Source organism: Giraffa tippelskirchi, chromosome 3, assembly GCF_054371585.1.
Source record: "Giraffa tippelskirchi isolate mGirTip1 chromosome 3, T2T-mGirTip1v1.2.pri, whole genome shotgun sequence".
NCBI lineage: Eukaryota > Metazoa > Chordata > Mammalia > Artiodactyla > Giraffidae > Giraffa > Giraffa tippelskirchi.
In genome coordinates, this window is record NC_137277.1 from 155,998,661 (window position 1) to 156,016,775 (window position 18,115).

The window sequence follows — 18,115 nt, forward strand, 5'->3', positions numbered from 1 at the left end:
TTGGGATTGGAATGAAAACTGTTCTTTTCTAGTCCTGTGGCCACTGCTGACTTTTCCAAATTTGCTGACTCATTGAGTGCAGCACTTTAATAGCATCACCTTTTAGGATTTGAAATAGCTCAGCTGGAATTCCATCACCTCCACCAGCTTTGTTTGTAGTAATGTTTCCTAAGGCCCACTTAACTTCACACTCCAGGATGTCTGGCTCTAGGCGAGTGACCACATTATCATGGTTATCCAGGTCATTAAGACCTATTTGTACAGTTCTGTGTATTCTTGCCACCTTTTCTTAATCTATTCTGCTTCTGTTAGTTAGTTAGTGTTAGTTACTCAGTCGTGTTCAACTCTTTGAGACCCCATGCATGGACTGCAGCCTGCCAGGCTCCTCTGTCCATGGGATTCTCCAGGCAAGAATACTGAAGTGGGTTGCCATTCCCTTCTCTAGAGGATCTTCCTGACCCAAGGATCAAACCCAGGTCTCCTGCATTGCAAGCAGACTCTTTACTGCCTGAGCTAGCAGGGAAGCTCTTCTGCTTCTGTTAGGTCCATACTATTTCTGTCCTTCATCATGGCCATCTTTGCATGATATGTTACCTTGATCTCTCCAATTTTCTTGAAGAGATCTCCAGTCTTTCTTATTCTATCGTTTTCCTTTTCTGCTATTTCTTGTATTGTTCACCTAAGAAGGCTTTCTTATCTCTTCCTGCTATTCTCCAGGACTCTGCGTTTAGTTAGGTTTATCTTTCCCTTTCTTTCTCTTCTTTTCTCAGCTATTTGTAAAACCTCCTCAGGCAACCACTTTGCCTTCTTGCATTTCTTTTTCTTTGGGGATGGTTTTGGTCACCACTTCCTACACAATGTTGCAAACCTCCATCCATAATTCTTCAGGCACTTCGTCTACCAGATCCTTTCCCTTGAATCTATTCATCACCTCCATTAGATCATCATAAGGGATTTGATTTAGGTCACACCAGAATCGCCAAGTGACTTTCCCTACTTTTTTTCAATTTAAGCCTGAATTTTGCAATAAGGAGCTCATGATCTGAGTCACAGTCAGCTCCAGGTCTTATTTTTGCTGACTGTATGGAGTTTCTCCATCTTCAGCTGCAAAGAATATAATCAATCTGATTCGGTATTGACCATCTGGTAATCTCCATGAGTAGAGTTGTCTCTTGTGTTGTTGGAAGAGGGCGTCTGCTATGACCAGTGTGTTCTCTTTGCAAAATTCTGTTAAACTTTGTCCTGCTTCATTTTGGACTACAAGGCCAAACTCGCCTACCTGACTTCCTACTTTTGCATTCCAACCCCCTCTGATGAAAAGGACATCTTTTTTTGGAGTTAGTTCTAGGAGGTCTTGTTGGTCTTCATAGAACCATTCAACTTCAGCTTCTTTGGCATTAGTGGTTGGGGCATCGTGTTGGATTACTGTGATGTTGAATGGTTTGCCTTCGAAATGAACCAAGATCATCCTTGAGACTTGAGTCATTTTTGAGACTGCACCCAAGTACTGCTTTTCAGACTTTTATGTTGACTAAGAGGGCTACTCCACTTCTTCTAGCAGATTCTTTCTTTGAGCAAGGGATTCTTGCTTCAAAATAGGTCTAAAAAATAATTATGATTGTAAATATGTTACAGATAAGTATATGGCTATTTCATTCAAAGGAGATTAACACCTGTTGTACCTCAAAGACAAAACATGTTTTTGTAAACAATTTATATTACCAATGATGTAATGGCTCATATGAGCTTCCCAGGTAGCAGAGTGGTAAAGAATCCACTTGGCAATGCAAGAGACGCAGGTTTGATCCCTGAGTTGGGAAGGTCCCCTGGAGTAGGAAATGGCAAGCCACTCCAGTATTCTTGCCTGGAAAATTCCTTGGACAGAAGGGCCTGGTGGGCTACAGTCCATGGGGTCACAAAGATTAGGACTCAACTGAGCAACTGAGCAAACATACAATAGCTTATGTAACTTACAGTGCAACAAATCAGAACAAAGCTGAAGCAGCAAGAAATTAAAAAGAATGTGAAGCATGCCCAGTGTCTAGACTCCTCAACATTAAGCTTGGCCTCTTAGGCCACTAAGAATTTGACTCCCTACATCTCTCTGGAGTGGGTTGAACTTATCACAAACCACCACATGCCCTCATCTTTGCTGGAAATAGGAGCTCCTACTTCTAGTGATGATCAGGGCAAATGCATCCATGAGTGGACCTGGGCAGTGAGACTGGGCAGTCAGTCCTCAGAAAGGCAGTATAAGCCTTCAATCCTCATCTTTGCTTGTTTGCAGTCACCATTTAAGTTACTGATGGAAATAAGTACAAGCTGATTAACCCAAGTCGTTTTGTGTACAATACCTACTGGTGCTAACTTCTGGTCAACATTAGGAATCTATATCACTCTTTTGCTGTTATTTTTTTTTCTTTTTACATCATTGTTTTAACCTTGAAATATAGTTTGTTCAACAGAATAAGACAGAGCTTTCTAATATTACACTTTAAGTTACCAAGACTTAAAGATTGTATAAATTAATCTTGTCTTTAATAGAGTTTTAGCTTAGTACTAAAAATGAGTTAACTATGATTTTAAAAAAATGAAGATCCAACTGTAACATAATTACAACTCCAAGAATAATAAGATTTATCCTGGGAAAAAATATATTAAATTAGGCCAAATTTCTCTGCTATCTGCTTACCCAGGAAGAACTTAGCCTTTCCTGGAATTTCATTCCTTTAGATGAAGGGATAGCAAACTTTTTCTGTAAAGAGGAAGACATGAAATATTTGTTTTGTGGGCCACATGGTCTGTTTAATAACTGCTCAACTCTGCTGTTATAGCATGAAAGCTGCCATGAGGAAAAGGTATAACCATATATCAATAAAACTTTGTCTCCAAAAATAGACAATAGGCCAGATTTGGTGCATGGGCTATAGTCTTCCAATCCCTAATGTAGAACATGTTTTCATATGACTTCCCTTAGTGAAATGTCTTTTTAAATCTTTTTCTCATATTTAATTAGCTATCTTATTCATATAAGACTGTATCAGGCTATATGCATTGTAAATACTTATGGCTCCCAATCTGTAGCTTGCCTTTCATTTTCCTAAAGGTGTCTTTTGAGCAGCAAAAGATTCTAATTTTGATGCAGCCTAATTTTTCAAATGTTCCTTTATGGACAGTTCTTTTTTATATTCTAAGAAATATTTGCTTAACACAAAGTCATAATGATTTACTCATGTTTCTAAAATATCAAAGAGTTTTACAGCTTTAACTTCTAGATCTATAATCCAATTCAAGTCAAGCTCTGTGTATTGTATGAGGTATGGTCCAGATTCATGATTTTCTATAGGATATCTAGTTCCTGAATCATTTGTTGAAAAGATTCTATAATCCTTTAATAGAAAAAAAAAAAAACCTATCCTTGAATAGATAAAAGACTACCCACATGAATACTACATGTTGTATATATACTTACATACACACAGAGAACCCTTAGGATATCTTTCCATCATCTACCTACGTACCTACCTACCTGTGTCAACACCATGACCCAATATCACACTGCCACTGTAGTTTAGCGTAATTCTTAAAATTCAGTAAATTCTCCAACTTTGCTCTTTCTCAATATTGTTTTGACAATTCTGAATTTGAGAATAAGCTTAACAATCTCTTTAAATAAGTGAGCAGCATTTTGAATAGGACTGCATTGCATCCATAGATCTATTGGTGGAGAATTAACATCTTAACAACACTGAATCTTCTGATCACGTATAAGGTATTATTTCTATTTAATCAGATACTGGTAATTTCTCTCAGCTATGTTGCATACAGTTTTAAAATTTTATGTCATGCATTTCATGTTTATCAGCTCAGTTGCTCAGTCATGTCCGACTCTTTGCGACCCCATAGACTGCAGCACACCAGGCTTCCCTGTCCATCACTAAACTCCTGGAGCGTGCTCAAACTCATGTCCATTGAGCCGGTGATGCCATCCAACCATCTCATCCACTGTCATCCCCTTATCCTCCTGCCTTCAATCTTTCCCAGCATCAGGGTCTTTTCCAATGAGTCAGTTCTTTGCATCAGGTGGCCAAAGTATTGGAGTTTCAGCTTCAGCATCAGTCCTTCAAGTGAATATTCAGGACTGATTTCCCTGAGGACTGACTGGTTTGATCTCCTTGCAGTCCAAGGGACTCTCAAGAGTCTTCTCCAACACCACAGTTCACAAGTATCAATTCTTTGGCGCTCAGCTTTCTTTATGGTCCAACTCTCACATCCATACATGACTACTGGAAAAACCATAGTTTTGACTAGACGGATCTTTGTTGGCAAAGTAATGTCTCTTTTCTTTCTTTCTTTTTCCTTTTTTTTAAATTTATTTATTTTTTTACTTTACAATATTGTATCGGTTTTGCCATACATTGACATGAATCCACCACAGGTGTACATGTGTTCCCCTTCTGCTTTTTAATATGCTATCTAGGTTGGTCATAGCTTTTATTCCAAAGGTTTAGTGTCCTTTAACTTCATGGCTGCAGTCACCATTGTTCATGCTTATGGATGCCAGTATGTAGCATTCATAAATTGTTTGGATGTCAGAATATAAAAATATAGTTGACTTTTGTATGGTGACCCGATATCCTTTAATGCTATCAAATTCACTTAGAGGAGTTTTAGTACCTTCCTCATAAAGTCCTTAGGATTTTCTATGTATTACTATATTATGTCAACTGCAGATAAAGACAGTTTTATTTTTAATCGGATTCCTTTTATTATTTTTATCTTACTGCACTGGCTATGAATTCCTGTATAATGTTAATTATAAGCTGTGTAAGTGGACATTCTTACCCTCTTCCTAATCTTATAGAGAAAGCATTCAGTCTTTTATCACTAAATGTAGTGTTAGCGACAGATGTTTTATAAATGTCCCTTATCAGATTGAAGAAGTTTCTGTCTATTCTGGGTCTGCTGTGAGTTTTTATCATGAGTAGGTTTGAATTTTGCCACATGCCTTTGGTCAAGAGGGAGGCTCATGCCATAAACTTTACACTTTCCTTCTTTTCTAATGTAAGAATCTATAACTTTAAATTTTTGTCTAAGCATTTCTTTAGTAATCTAATAGCTGCATCTTACATAATTTGACATACTGTATTTTCATTATCATTCTGTTTAAAAATTTTATATATTCTCTTGTGATTTCTTTGATCCAAGCAATATTTGGAAATGTATAATTTCAATATATTTTAGACATACATATTTGCCATTTTCCATCACTTCTTTCCTTTGTGTAGACTGAGTTTTCACTCAGTATCATATTCATTCAGCCTAAAGAACATTTTAAGATTTCTTATAATATAGGTATGCTGCTGCTGCTGCTGCTAAGTCGCTTCAGTTGTGTCCGACTCTGTGCGACCCCACAGACGGCAGCCCACCAGGTTCTGCCGTCCCTGGGATTCTCCAGGCAAGAATACTGGAGTGGGTTGCCACCGACAGGAAATTTTCTTACTTTGCTTATTTGGAATGTTATTTTGCCTTTGTTTTTAAAAGTAATTTTAGGTTGAGTTTTTTATTCCTTTCAGCCCTTTAAATATATCATTCCCTTGCTTTCCAGCTTGCTTATCTTTTGATGAGAAGTCGGCAATGATTTCTTTTTTCTTTGCTTCCCTACGTGTTTTTTTTCTCCTCTTACTGTTTTAAGATTTTCTCTACATCACTAGCACTTGGTTACTTGACTACAATACACCACAGTGTGGTTTTGTTTGTAATCCTACTTGTAACTTATTGAGATTCTTAGGTCTGCAGTTTTATGTCCTTTTAAGTCTTTGAGCATAGTAACCATATTTTAGATATTTTAAAGTCTTTGCCAACTAATATCTGTCATTTCTGTGTCTGTTTCTATTGATTACTTTTCTTCCTCTTTGAATGTCTAGTAGTTCATTGTGTGTGTGTGTGTCTGTGTATGAATGTACGTAAGCAAATACACATACATTTATTATAGAAACTATGAATATAATATCGTTGAATTTCTAGATTTTATGATCTTCCTTTTAAAGAGAAAATTTTGTTTCAAGGGATTATTACATTATTTACTGTTAAGCTTCATTTTTTTCAGCTTTCTGCAAAGATTTGTTAGAGCAAGTATCGAGTAGCCATTAGTCACCAGGTCAAACTCAGCCGTACTCTTTGAGGTGTCACAAATCTGGGGCCTCTACTGAATGCTCCAGATGTTCAACAAACTCTCTCCACTCTGCTTATTCAGAACTCAAACATCTCTCAACCTTGTATAAGCACTGGAAATTTTTCAGATTACAATTTCCTAATAACTTTTTGGGTGCCCTTATGGAATTTTACCTATACATGCACAGCTTAGTATTTAACAATGGTCTCAAGAGGGCTACATGAAGATTTATGATGCTCTTTCTTTGTGTTCTTAAGTCCCTCTTCTTTAGTATTCTGATCTAATGATTCCAGCTATCTCAGCCTCTCCAACTCTAATCTTTATTTCAGTCAAGCAAGACCACTGTGCTCTATTTGGCTTTCCTTTCCCTGCATTAGATATTTAAAAATGCCTCTAGGCAGAAAACAAGGGCAATTCTAGGGCTCACCTGATCTGTTTCTCTTTTCTCAGGTATCATTGATTCTGACCTCTGCTGCTTTATATCCATTTTCTGAAAATAATGACTTTCATATATTTCTTCTCATTTCCCAGATATTTACAGTCAAAGAGAACAAACAGTACCACTAACTCCACTCCATTATGGCTAGAAATCAAAGAAGTTTATTTAACATGTGTTTGTGTGTGATCTCTCTAAAATGTTTCTCTTTTGTTTCAAATATTTCATACTCAGAATTTCATTGCCTTTAAAAAAATAAAAAGCAGAGACTTCCCTGGTGATCCAGTGGCTAAGACTCTAAGCTCCCAATGCAGGGGGCCTAGGTTCCTCCCCTGGTCAGGAAACTAGATTCCACATGCTGCATCTAAGATCCAGTGCAGCCAAATAAAAAATAAGTAAATATTAAAACAAACAAGCAAAACTACAGTTGCAGGTTAAGATCAGAATCTTAACAACAACAAAAAACATTAAAATCGATTCACAGGTTTATTTTTGGGGTGTTCCTGGACTATTTCAAGAAAGCAGAGCTGTTTATCCATCATCTATCTACCTTTCAACTATAAGAAATAGTTAAATTACGTTTGAGTCACTACAGTTTTAAGTCTCTTTCTTACAACTTAGTCTTTATGCTAAATGCTACAGAAATTCTTACGACCAAAAGAGTGATTATAAGATAAACCCAAAGCATGTGTATTAACTTAGAGGCAGGGACAGAAAGCAGATAGGAAAGAGACAAAGGTTGATGATCCTTCTTTACTTCACTATACCATATACACTATCTTGGCAAAATATCATCATTTAAAGAGAGACCCAAGTGCCTAACAAGACAAGAGTTCTAGTAAAAGCAGCTAGAAAAAGTCATAATGATGTAATGTAGTGACGGTTCCTTGGTGTTTTAATCCGCATAAACAAATCAATTTAGGCAAGAATTAGTTCATTTGCAAGAGAAAAAAAAAAAGAATACAACTCTGCTTAGGGAGGCTCTCTCTGACTACAGCCTACTTCTAACTTAGTGAATAATCCAAGAATACAGGGCACCTTGAAGGAATAGAAAATCCAGTTGCTTCTCTGCTGCTAACAACAACAAAAAAATGTATTCCAACAATTCTCTTAAGAGTTCTAGCCACATAATGGGAGTCAGCCTAGGAGCAAAAGTCAGATTACTACTACTAGTAGTACTAGTACTACTACTAGTACTACTACTAGTACTACTACTAGTACTACGACGACAACGACGATGACTACTAAGTCGCTTCAGTCGTGTCCGATTCTGTGCGACCCCATAGACGGCAGCCCACCAGGCTCCGCCGTCCCTGGGATTCTCCAGGCAAGAACACTGGAGTGGGTTGCCATTTCCTTCTCCAGTGCATGAAAGGGAAAAGTGAAAGTGAAGTCGCTCAGTCGTGTCCGACTCTTAGCGACCCCATGGACTGTAGCCTACCAGGCTCCTCCATCCATGGGATTTTCCAGGCAAGAGTACTGGCGTGGGGTGCCATTGCCTTCTCCGAAGTCAGATTAATCCCTACTTAAATGTACTGTTTCAGGTGGCCACAAGGTAGCAGTCATTAAGATGAGGGAGAGGTGGATGGTCTGAGGAAAATAACTAACTAACTAGTTTGTAGGCTAAGCAACTATGAGCAAGTGAGATTTTTGGTTTTGATATTTTTACATACAGCTGACTGGAGGCAAACAGAATTAAAAACTACATTTTTGAGGCAACTCTATTAGCAAAAAGACCCCGCAAGTTACCATGCTCTACCAAGAAAGTCCAAATTTGCACTAATAGAACACAGGGTGAGAAACCAGTGCAGCATCCAATAAAGGTACACTCTCTAACACCCATTTCAGATATAGGCTTCCCAAGTGGCACAAGTGGTAAAGAACCTGGCTCACAATGCCAGAGATGCAAGAGATGTGAGTTTGATCCCTGGGTTGGGAAGATTCCCAGGAGAAGGAAATGGCAACCCACTCCAGTATTCTTGTCTGGAAATCCTATAGACAGAGGAGCCTAGAGGGCTACAGAACATGGGGTCACAAAGAGTTGAACACAACTGAGCTGCACACACACACACAGATATAGACACAAAGGATGATGGGTAAGGAGAAATTCCGAAAAAGCAAAGTTACGGACTATGGAAAACAAAGGACAAAGGAGCTTCTCTCAGAAAGCAGAATTAGGATCCTATCAACACCTTACTGCACTTTCAAAGCAAGAAGTCTTACTAATTATTGTAAGAACCAGGAACTATCATGTCTATCCTATCCTTCCCTCTTCCTAGTAGTTTACTGTAGCTTTCCCGTCCCTACTTCAACACACATACAAGAAACAAGAAGGCAAGAGGGTTAAGAAACTTGTCTATGGGCTTAGAGTTTCCCACATGTAAGGAACAACATTTGGATCCAAAGGAGAGGACTTTACTCTACCTGCTGAATGTAGCTTTGAATCACAATCTTAATATATTGTACAATTCTGTCCAGAAATCTGGAAAAACTCAATTTTTCAATGACCTAAACTGATTTTTAAGTATTAGTTTTAAAGAATTCATACACTGGATTGGCATATTTAGTCTTGTTCTCCTACCATCTATCATCCCCTCCCCCAGTCAAAGAAAGGAAGAGAGAAAAAATAGAGAGGTTGAAGAATACTTACACATTCTATCAATACCACTCCCACTTCTCTTGTATAAAAGGAATTTTTAAAGTTAATAGTCTGTTAAATTGTCTTCTCTGTGCTTTAAAAATCCTTGCATAATGTCAAACATTAACAATTAGGGACATACAAATTAATACATAGGAGATTAATGATTTTTAAACTAATAAAAACGTATTTGCTAAAGAATAGTCTGAAGTCATGCATGTGATCAGTTCAACAAGCACTGTGTGTGTGTGTTTCCACGCGTGTACACACACGTTTATATGTGTGCACAATTCTTTTGTATAGGAAGCCAGGACATGGTATAATGTTACCAAACTATACACTGCATAAAGGCCTGGATGAAAGGGCAAGCAGCCTACCCACCAGAGGACCAAGACCCAGCTCCACCAGATGCAGGCCAGATACTAGCCTGGGACCAGCTGGACCTGGCTGCTGAGAATGGAGTGCACTCCTGGGACACTGCACACTGTTTCCCACAAAGGGCCTCTTCTCCAAGGTCAAGATACATAACCAATCTACCACATACATAAAAATACGAATAGCAATTTACTCAAAATTAGGTGACAGAGGAAGATGTTTCAGATGAAGGAACAAGATCAAACCACAGGAGAAAAAAGTGACATGGATACAGGCAACCTAACTGAGAAATAGTTCAGAATAATGATCATAAAGATGATCAAAGAAATTGGGAGGAAACTAGATGCACAAAGCAAGAAATCGTAAGTTGTTAACAAAGAGTTAGAAAACATAAAGAATGACTAAACAGAATGGAAGAATACAACAGCTGAAATGAAAAATACACTAGAAGGAATTGATACTAGACTAAATGAAACAGAATGGATCACTGAGATGGTAGACAGAGCAGTGGAAATCACTGCCACTGAACAGAAATAAAAAAGAATGAGAAGAAATGAGGACGGTTTAAGTGAACTCTGAGATAACACCAAGTGTGCTAATATTGCATTATGTAGGGCTCCTAGAAGGAAAAGAGAGAGAAAGGGTCTGAGAAGGTGTTTAAAGAGATAACAGATGTAAGCCTTCCTAACCTGGGGAAGGAAACAGTCATTCAAGTCCAAGAAGTGCAGAGTTCTATATAGGATTAACCCACAGACATGGCACATTTCATCAAAATGACAAAAATTAAAGATAAAGAGAGGATATTAAAAGCAACAAGGGAAAAGCAACAAATAATATACAAGGGAACTCCCATAAGACTATCAGCTGAGTTTTCAGAAGAAACTCTGCAGGCCAGAAGGGAGTAGCATAATATACTGAAAGTGATGAAAGAGAAAAACATACAACCAAGAATATTCCACCCAGCTCATTCAGATTTGATGGAGCAAACAAAAGCTAGAAGATTTCAGCAGCACCAAACCAGCTTTACAACAAATGCTAAAGGAACTAGGTGGAAAAGAAAATACCATAACTAGAAACAAGACTATTACAAAGACTATTACTGGAAAAGCTCACTGGTAAAGGCAAACATAGAATAAAGGTAGGAAATAATCCATGTGCAAAACTAGAAGGGATATTTAAAGACAAAAGTTGTGAAATAATTTGCATTCACAATAAGCAGTTAAGGGATATACAAAGCAATTAGATGTAAAATATAATATCAAAAATAATTATGAGGGGAGGAGAGCACAAATGCAGGGTACCTAAAATGTGTTTGAAATTAAGAGATCAGCAACTTAAAATAAGCATGGAAAAATATACACTCCTATACAAAAGTCTCATGATAACCACAAAATCTAAAATAGATGTATACACACACAAAAAAAGGAATTCAAACATAACACTAAAGACAGTCACCAAATCACAAGAGTAGAGCAAAAAATAAGAGAAGACCTACAAAAAAAAAACTAAAACAATTAACAAAATGGCAATAGGAACATACATATCAATAATTACCTTAACTATAAATGGCATAAATGCTTCAACCAAAAGACACAGACTAGCTGAATAGAACAGGGCCCATATATTTGCTGTCTAGAAGAGACTCACTTTAGATCTAGAAATACATACAGAATGAAAGTGAGGGAAGAGGAAAAGATATTCTACGCAAAAAGGAATCAAAGGAAAGCCAGAGTAGCAATACTTACACCACAAAAATAAGACTTTAAAATAAAGACTATAACAAGACAAAGAAGGACAAACACTACATAATGGTCAAAAGATCAATCTAAGAAGAAGATACAACAATGGAAATATATATATGTACCAAACAAAGGAGCACCTCAAAGATAAAGCAATTGTTAATAGAAACAGGAGAAATTGGCAGTAATATGAGAAGAGCCTGTTGATGAAGGTGAGAAAGGAGAGTGAAAAAGCTAGATTAAAACTCAACATTCAAAAAACTAAGATCATGGCATCTGGTCCCATCACTTCACAGAAAATAGCTGGGGAAAAAAATGGAAACAGTGACAGACTCTGTTGTCTTGGGCTCCAAAATCACTGCTGATGGTGACTGCAGCCATGAAATTAAAAAATGGTTGTTCCTTGGAAGATAAGCTATGACAAACCTAACAGCATATTAAAGAGCAGAAAATTCATGCCAACAAAAGTATGAATAATCAAAGCTATAGATTTTTCAGTAGTCATGTACAGATGTAAGAGTTGGACCATAAAGAAGGCTGAGCATCGAAGAATTGATGCTTTTTAACTGTGGTGCTGGAGAAGACTCTTGAGAGTTCCTTGAATTGCAAGGAGATCAAACAAGTCAATCCTAAAGGAAATCAACCCTGAATATTCATTGAAAGGACTACTGCTAAAGCTCCAACACTTTGGCCACCTGATGTGAAGAGGCAACTCATTGGAAAAGACACTGATGTTGGGAAAGATTGAGGGCAAGAGGAGAAGGGGGCGACAGAGGATGGAATAGTTGGATGGCATCATTGACTCAATGGACATGAGTTTAAGCAAACTCTGAGAGAAAGTGAAAGACAGTGAAGCCTAGCATGCCGCAGCCCATGGGGTTGCAAAGAGTCGGACACAACTGAGTGACTGAACAACAACAACAACAAAAATAGCGGGGTTACAGTAACAACCCAGTCATATCAATAGACAGATCATCCACACAGAAAATCAACAAGGAAAAACAGTCCTTAAATGACCCAGACTTAACTGTTATTTATAGAGCATTCCATCTGAAAGCAGTAGCATACACATTCAAGTGCACATGGAACATTCTCTAAGATAGATTACATCCTGGACCACTAAGCAAGCCTTGGTAAATTTAAGAAAACTGAAACCACAGCAAATGTGCTTTTGGACCACAACACTATGAGGTTAGAAATAAATTACAAGAAAGGAAAAAAAATGCCACAAACACACAGAGGCTAAACAATATGACACTAAACAATCAATGGATCACTGAAGAAATCAAAGAGGAAAATTAAAAAATAGTTAGAAAAAAAAAAAGTTAGAGACAAATGAAAACATGACACTCTAAAACCACAGGATGTAGCAAAAGCAGTTCTAAGAGAGTAGTTTATAGCAATACAATCTTACCTCAGGAAACAAGAAAAATCTCAAATAAACAACCTAACTTTACACTTAAAGCAAACAGAGAAAGAAAAACAAGCAAAACCCAAGGTTAGTAAAAGAAAAGAAATCATAAAAATCAGAGCAGAAACAAATGAAGTAGATGCTAAAAGAAGAAATAGAAAAGATCAATGAACTTACAAGCTGGTTCTTTGACAAGATAAACAAACTTGATAAACCTTTACCCAGACTCATCAAGAAAAAAAGGGAGAGGGCCCAGCTTAATACAGTCATGAATAAAAAAGCAGTTATAACCCGATACCATAGAAGCAGAATGGATCATAAAAGCCTATGATGAACAACTATATACCAATAAAATGGACAACCTAGAAGAAATGGATAAATTCTTAGAAAGGTACAATCTCCCAACATTGAACCAGGAAAAAAACAAAATATGAACAGACCAATTACCAGTGATGAAGTTGAATCAGTAATTAAAAACTACCAAAAGCAAAAGTATGGGACAAGATGGCTTCACAGGTGAATTCTACCAAATATTTTCAAACTATTCAAAAAATCGCAAACAAAGGAACACTTCTGAACTCACTCTATGAGGCCACTATTGCCTTGATACTAAAACTGGACAAAGATATCACAAAAGGAGAAAACTATAGGCCAATTTCACTGAAGAAAATAGATGCAAAATCCTCAAAAAAAAAAAAAATACTAGCAAACCAAATCCAACAATACAGTAAAAGGATCATACACCATAATCAAGTGAGATTTATCCTTGGGATGCAAGGATTTTTCACTATCCACAAAAGTTCAAAACTGCATGAACAAACTGAAGAATAAAAATCATATCATCATTTCAACAGATGCAGAAAAAGTTTGTGACAAAATTCATTTATGATAAAAAACTTTTCAGTAAGGCTTAGAAGGAACTGACCTCAGTATAACAAAGGCCTATATGACAAGCCCAGAGCTAACGTCATACTCAATGATGAAAGGCTGAAAGCATTTCCTCTAAGATCAGGAATAAAACATGTTTGCCAACTCTCACCACTTTAATTTAACATAATTATGGAAGTCCTGGTCACAATAATCAGAGAAGAATAAGTAAAAAAAGGAATCCAAACTGGAAAACAAGAAGTAAAGCTGTCACTGTTTGCAGATGACATGCTATATATAGAAAATTCCAAAGACACTACCAGAAAACTACTAGAGCTCATCAATGAATCTGGTAAAGTTGCAGGATACAAAATTAATACACAGTAATCTGTTGCATTTTTATATTCTAAAAGAGAAAGTAAGGAAATAATCCCATTTACCATCGCATCAAAAAGAATACTTATGAATAAACCTACCTAAAGTAGTAAAATACCTATGCTCTGAACACTGTAAGACTCTGAGTGAAAGAAACTGAAGATGACACAAACAGATGGAAAGACATACTATGTTCTTGGATTGGAAGAATCAATATTGTTAAAATCGACCATACCACAAGGCAATCTACAGATTCAGTGCAGTCCCTGGCAAATTACCAATGGCATATTTCACAGAACTAGAACAAAAAAATTTGAAATTTGTATGGAAACACAAAGACCCCAAATAACCAAAACGATCTTAAGAAGAATATAGCTAAAGGAATCAGGCTCCCTGACTTCAGACTAAACCACAAAGCCATAGTAATCAACATGGTATGATTCTGGCACAAAAACAGACACATAGATCAATGGACTAGGATAGAAAACCCAGAAGTGAACCCATGCACTAATGGTCAATCTATACAAAGGAGGCAAAAATATGCAATGGAGAAAAGACAGTCCCTTCAATAAATGGTGCTGGGAAAACTGGAAAACCACATGTAAAAGGATGAAATAAGAAAATTCTCTAACATGATATACAAAAATAAACTCAAAATGGGTTGAAGACCTAAATGTAAAACTCTTAAAACTCTTAGAGGAAAATATAGGCAGAACACTCTTTGAGACAATTCACAACAATATCTTTTTCAATCTGTCTCCTAGAGTGAGGGAAATAGAAAAAAAAAAAAAATGGGACCTAGTTAAACTTAAAAGCTTTTGCACAGCAAAGGAAATCATAACACAAAAAGACAAACTATGGACTGAGAGAAAATGTTTGCAAATGATGCTACCAACAAGGGATTAATTTCCCAAATTATACAAATGGCTCATACAGCTTAATGTCAAAAAAAAAAAAAAAATCAAAAAATAGGCAGAAGACCTAAATAGACATTTCTCCAAAGAATGTTTAGTTGCTAAGTCATGTCCAACTCTTTTGGGACCCCACGGACTGTAGCCCACCAGGCTCTTCTGCCCACTGGATTTCCCAGGCAAGGATACTAGAGTGGGTTGTCATTTCCTTCTTCAGGGGGACATCCCAAACCAGGGATCAAAATTCCTGCACTGGCAGGCAGATTCTTGACCACTGAGCTACCAGGGAAGCCCCAAAGAAGACATACAAATGTGCCTGCTAACTGGCATACGAACTGATGCTTCCTATCACTGATTAAAGAAATGCAAACCAAAATTACAATGAGGTATCACCTCACACCAATCAGAATGGCCATCATTAAAAAGTCTATGAATAAGAAACACTGGAGAGGGTGTGGAGAAACAGGAAGTCTTCTACATGGTTGGTGGGGATGTAAATTGGGGCAGTCACTATGGAGGACAGTATGTAAGATCCTTAAAAACTAAACACAGAGCTACCGTTTGATCCTGCAATTTCCCTCCTGGGCATATATGCAGAGAAAACTTTCATTTGAAAAGATATATGCACCCAGTATTCATAGCATCACTATTTAAAATAGCCAAGATATGGAATTAGCATCAACAGATTAATGAATAAATAAGACCCCCCACACACATATATACATACACACAAACAACAGAATATTACCCAATCATAAAAAAGAATAAAATAATGCCACCTGCAGCAACAAGGATGGACCTAAAGATTATCATCTTAAGTGAAGTCAGACAAAGCAAGACAAATATCATAGAATATCACTTATATGTGGAACCTTAAAATACAATACAAATGAACTTATTTACAAAACAAAAATAGACTTATAGACACAGAAAACAATTTTATGGTTACCAAATGGAATAGCAGTGGGGGAGGGAGATAACTGGGAGTTTGGGATTAACATATATACACTCAGTTCAGTTGCTCAGTTGTGTCTGACTCTCTGCAACCCCATGGGTAAACAACAAGGACCTACTACATAGCACAGGGAACTATATTCAGTATCTTAAATTAACAATATATAAACAGTCCTATTAAGATTGCTTATTCCTTCTTGTTTGCAATTTGGCAGATTGTACCTTTCAAGGTACAATCTATAACATACCTATATAACAACCTGTAATGAAAAATAATCTAATATATAACAACCTACAATGGAAAATCATAGGTTTATAACCTATAACAACCTATAATGGAAAATAATCTAATATATATATATATATATATATACACACACACTTGACATATATATGCACACTTGAAAGTAACATAACACTGTAAATTAACTATACTTTAATTTTTATTTTTTAAATAAATTTTTAAAAAAACCTTTTTGGTTTTTTTGTGTGTGTGTGCATGTGTGAATGTGTGGAAGGATAACAGGTCCAAGGGAGAATTGTAACCACTAATCTCACTAATAAATAACTGCTATACTCAAAAAAAAAACCCCACAAAAACCTAAACTGAAGAGAGAGAGAAAGTGAGGCTATGCTGACACTAATCAAAAGAAAGTAGGAGGGACTTCCTTGGTGGTTCCGTGGTTGGGAGTCTGCCTGCCAATGTAGGGGACAAAGGTTTGATCCCTGTTCCGAGAAGATCTCATATGCTGCAGGGCAACTAAGTCCGTGGGCCACAACTACTGAGCTTGCTCTCTGTAACAAGAGACGCCACCACAATGAGAAACCCATCACCACAACCAGACAGTAATCCTCGCTCACGGCAACTGGAGGAATGCCCAAGTGCAGCAACAAAGACCCAGTGCAGCCAAAATAAGTAAATATCATAAATAAATATACAAAAAAAAGAAAGTGGGAGTAGCTACATTAATTTCAGACAGGACAAACTTCACAGCAAGAATGTTACCATGAATAAAAGAGGCGTATTAGATAATAATATTACCTTGAGAAGGTAACGATCTTCAATATCTATGTGTCTAACAACAACAACAACAACAAAAACCACATCAAACTATGTGAGGCAAAACTGACAGACGATTGCAAGAAGAAATAGATAAATCCACTACTATAATCAGAGCCTTTAACATTCCCACTATCAGAAATGCATAGATTCAACAGGCAGAAAATCAGTAAAGACAGAGGTGAACTCAACAGCACCAGTAATTATTAATACCTGGATATAATTGATATCTATATCCTACTTCATCCAACAATAGTAGATTACACGTTCTTCTCAAGCTAACATTAAATATTCACAAAACGAGATCACATTCTGGGTCATAAAACACACTTTAACAAGTTAAAAAAAAAAAACAGAAATTATATAATGTCTGCTCTTAGGCCACAAAGGAATTAAGTTAGAAATCATTAACAGAAAGGTTAACTGGAAAAATCTCAAAATACTTGGAGATTAAACAACACACTTCTAATTAACACATGGACAAAGAAGAAATCTCATTAGAAATTTTAAAATGCTATGAACAAAATGAAAATGCAAATACAAGTCATCAAAATTTGTGGGATATTATCACTTTTGTAATTAAAAACATAAAAATTAAAGAAAAGCAAAAAAAAAAAATTGTGGGATACTGTGGAAACAGTGCTTATAGTGAAAAGCATAAGAGAAAAACAGAATTTACAGCATTAAATTCATATGTTGGAAAGTAAGAGAGATCTAAAAATCAACCGTCTAAGCTCCACTTAAGGAAACTAGAAAAGGAAGAGCAAATTAAATCCAAAGTAAGTACAAGGAATAATAAAAATCAGAGCAGAAATCAATGAGACTGAAAACACAAAGTCTAAGTCCACTAATTTGATAACCTAAAGAAAATGGGTCAATTCCTTGAAAAGTACAATCTGCCAAATTGCAAAAAAGAAGAAATAAACAATCTGAATGGGACTGTATCTGTTAAAGAAATTAAATCAATAATTAATAACTACCCAAAGCAGAAACCACCAGGTCCAAATGAGTTCACTGACAATTTCTACCAAAAATTTAAAGAAGAAATTTTACCAATTCTCTAGAAATTCTTTCAGAAGATAGAAGCAGAGGAACTATTTCCTAACTCATCTATGAAGCCAGCATTACCCTAAAACCAGATAAAGCTATTACATGAGGTCTACAATTTCATGAA

At 36.5% G+C, this 18,115-nt stretch overlaps 1 protein-coding gene across 32 annotated transcripts in view; it reads right to left on the bottom strand.

Moving 5' to 3' along the window:
• The window catches only part of KANSL1L (KAT8 regulatory NSL complex subunit 1 like), a 124,835-nt gene that overhangs the window by 72,607 nt on the left and 34,113 nt on the right, over window positions 1-18,115 (bottom strand). The gene's annotated exons all lie outside the window — the stretch shown is intronic.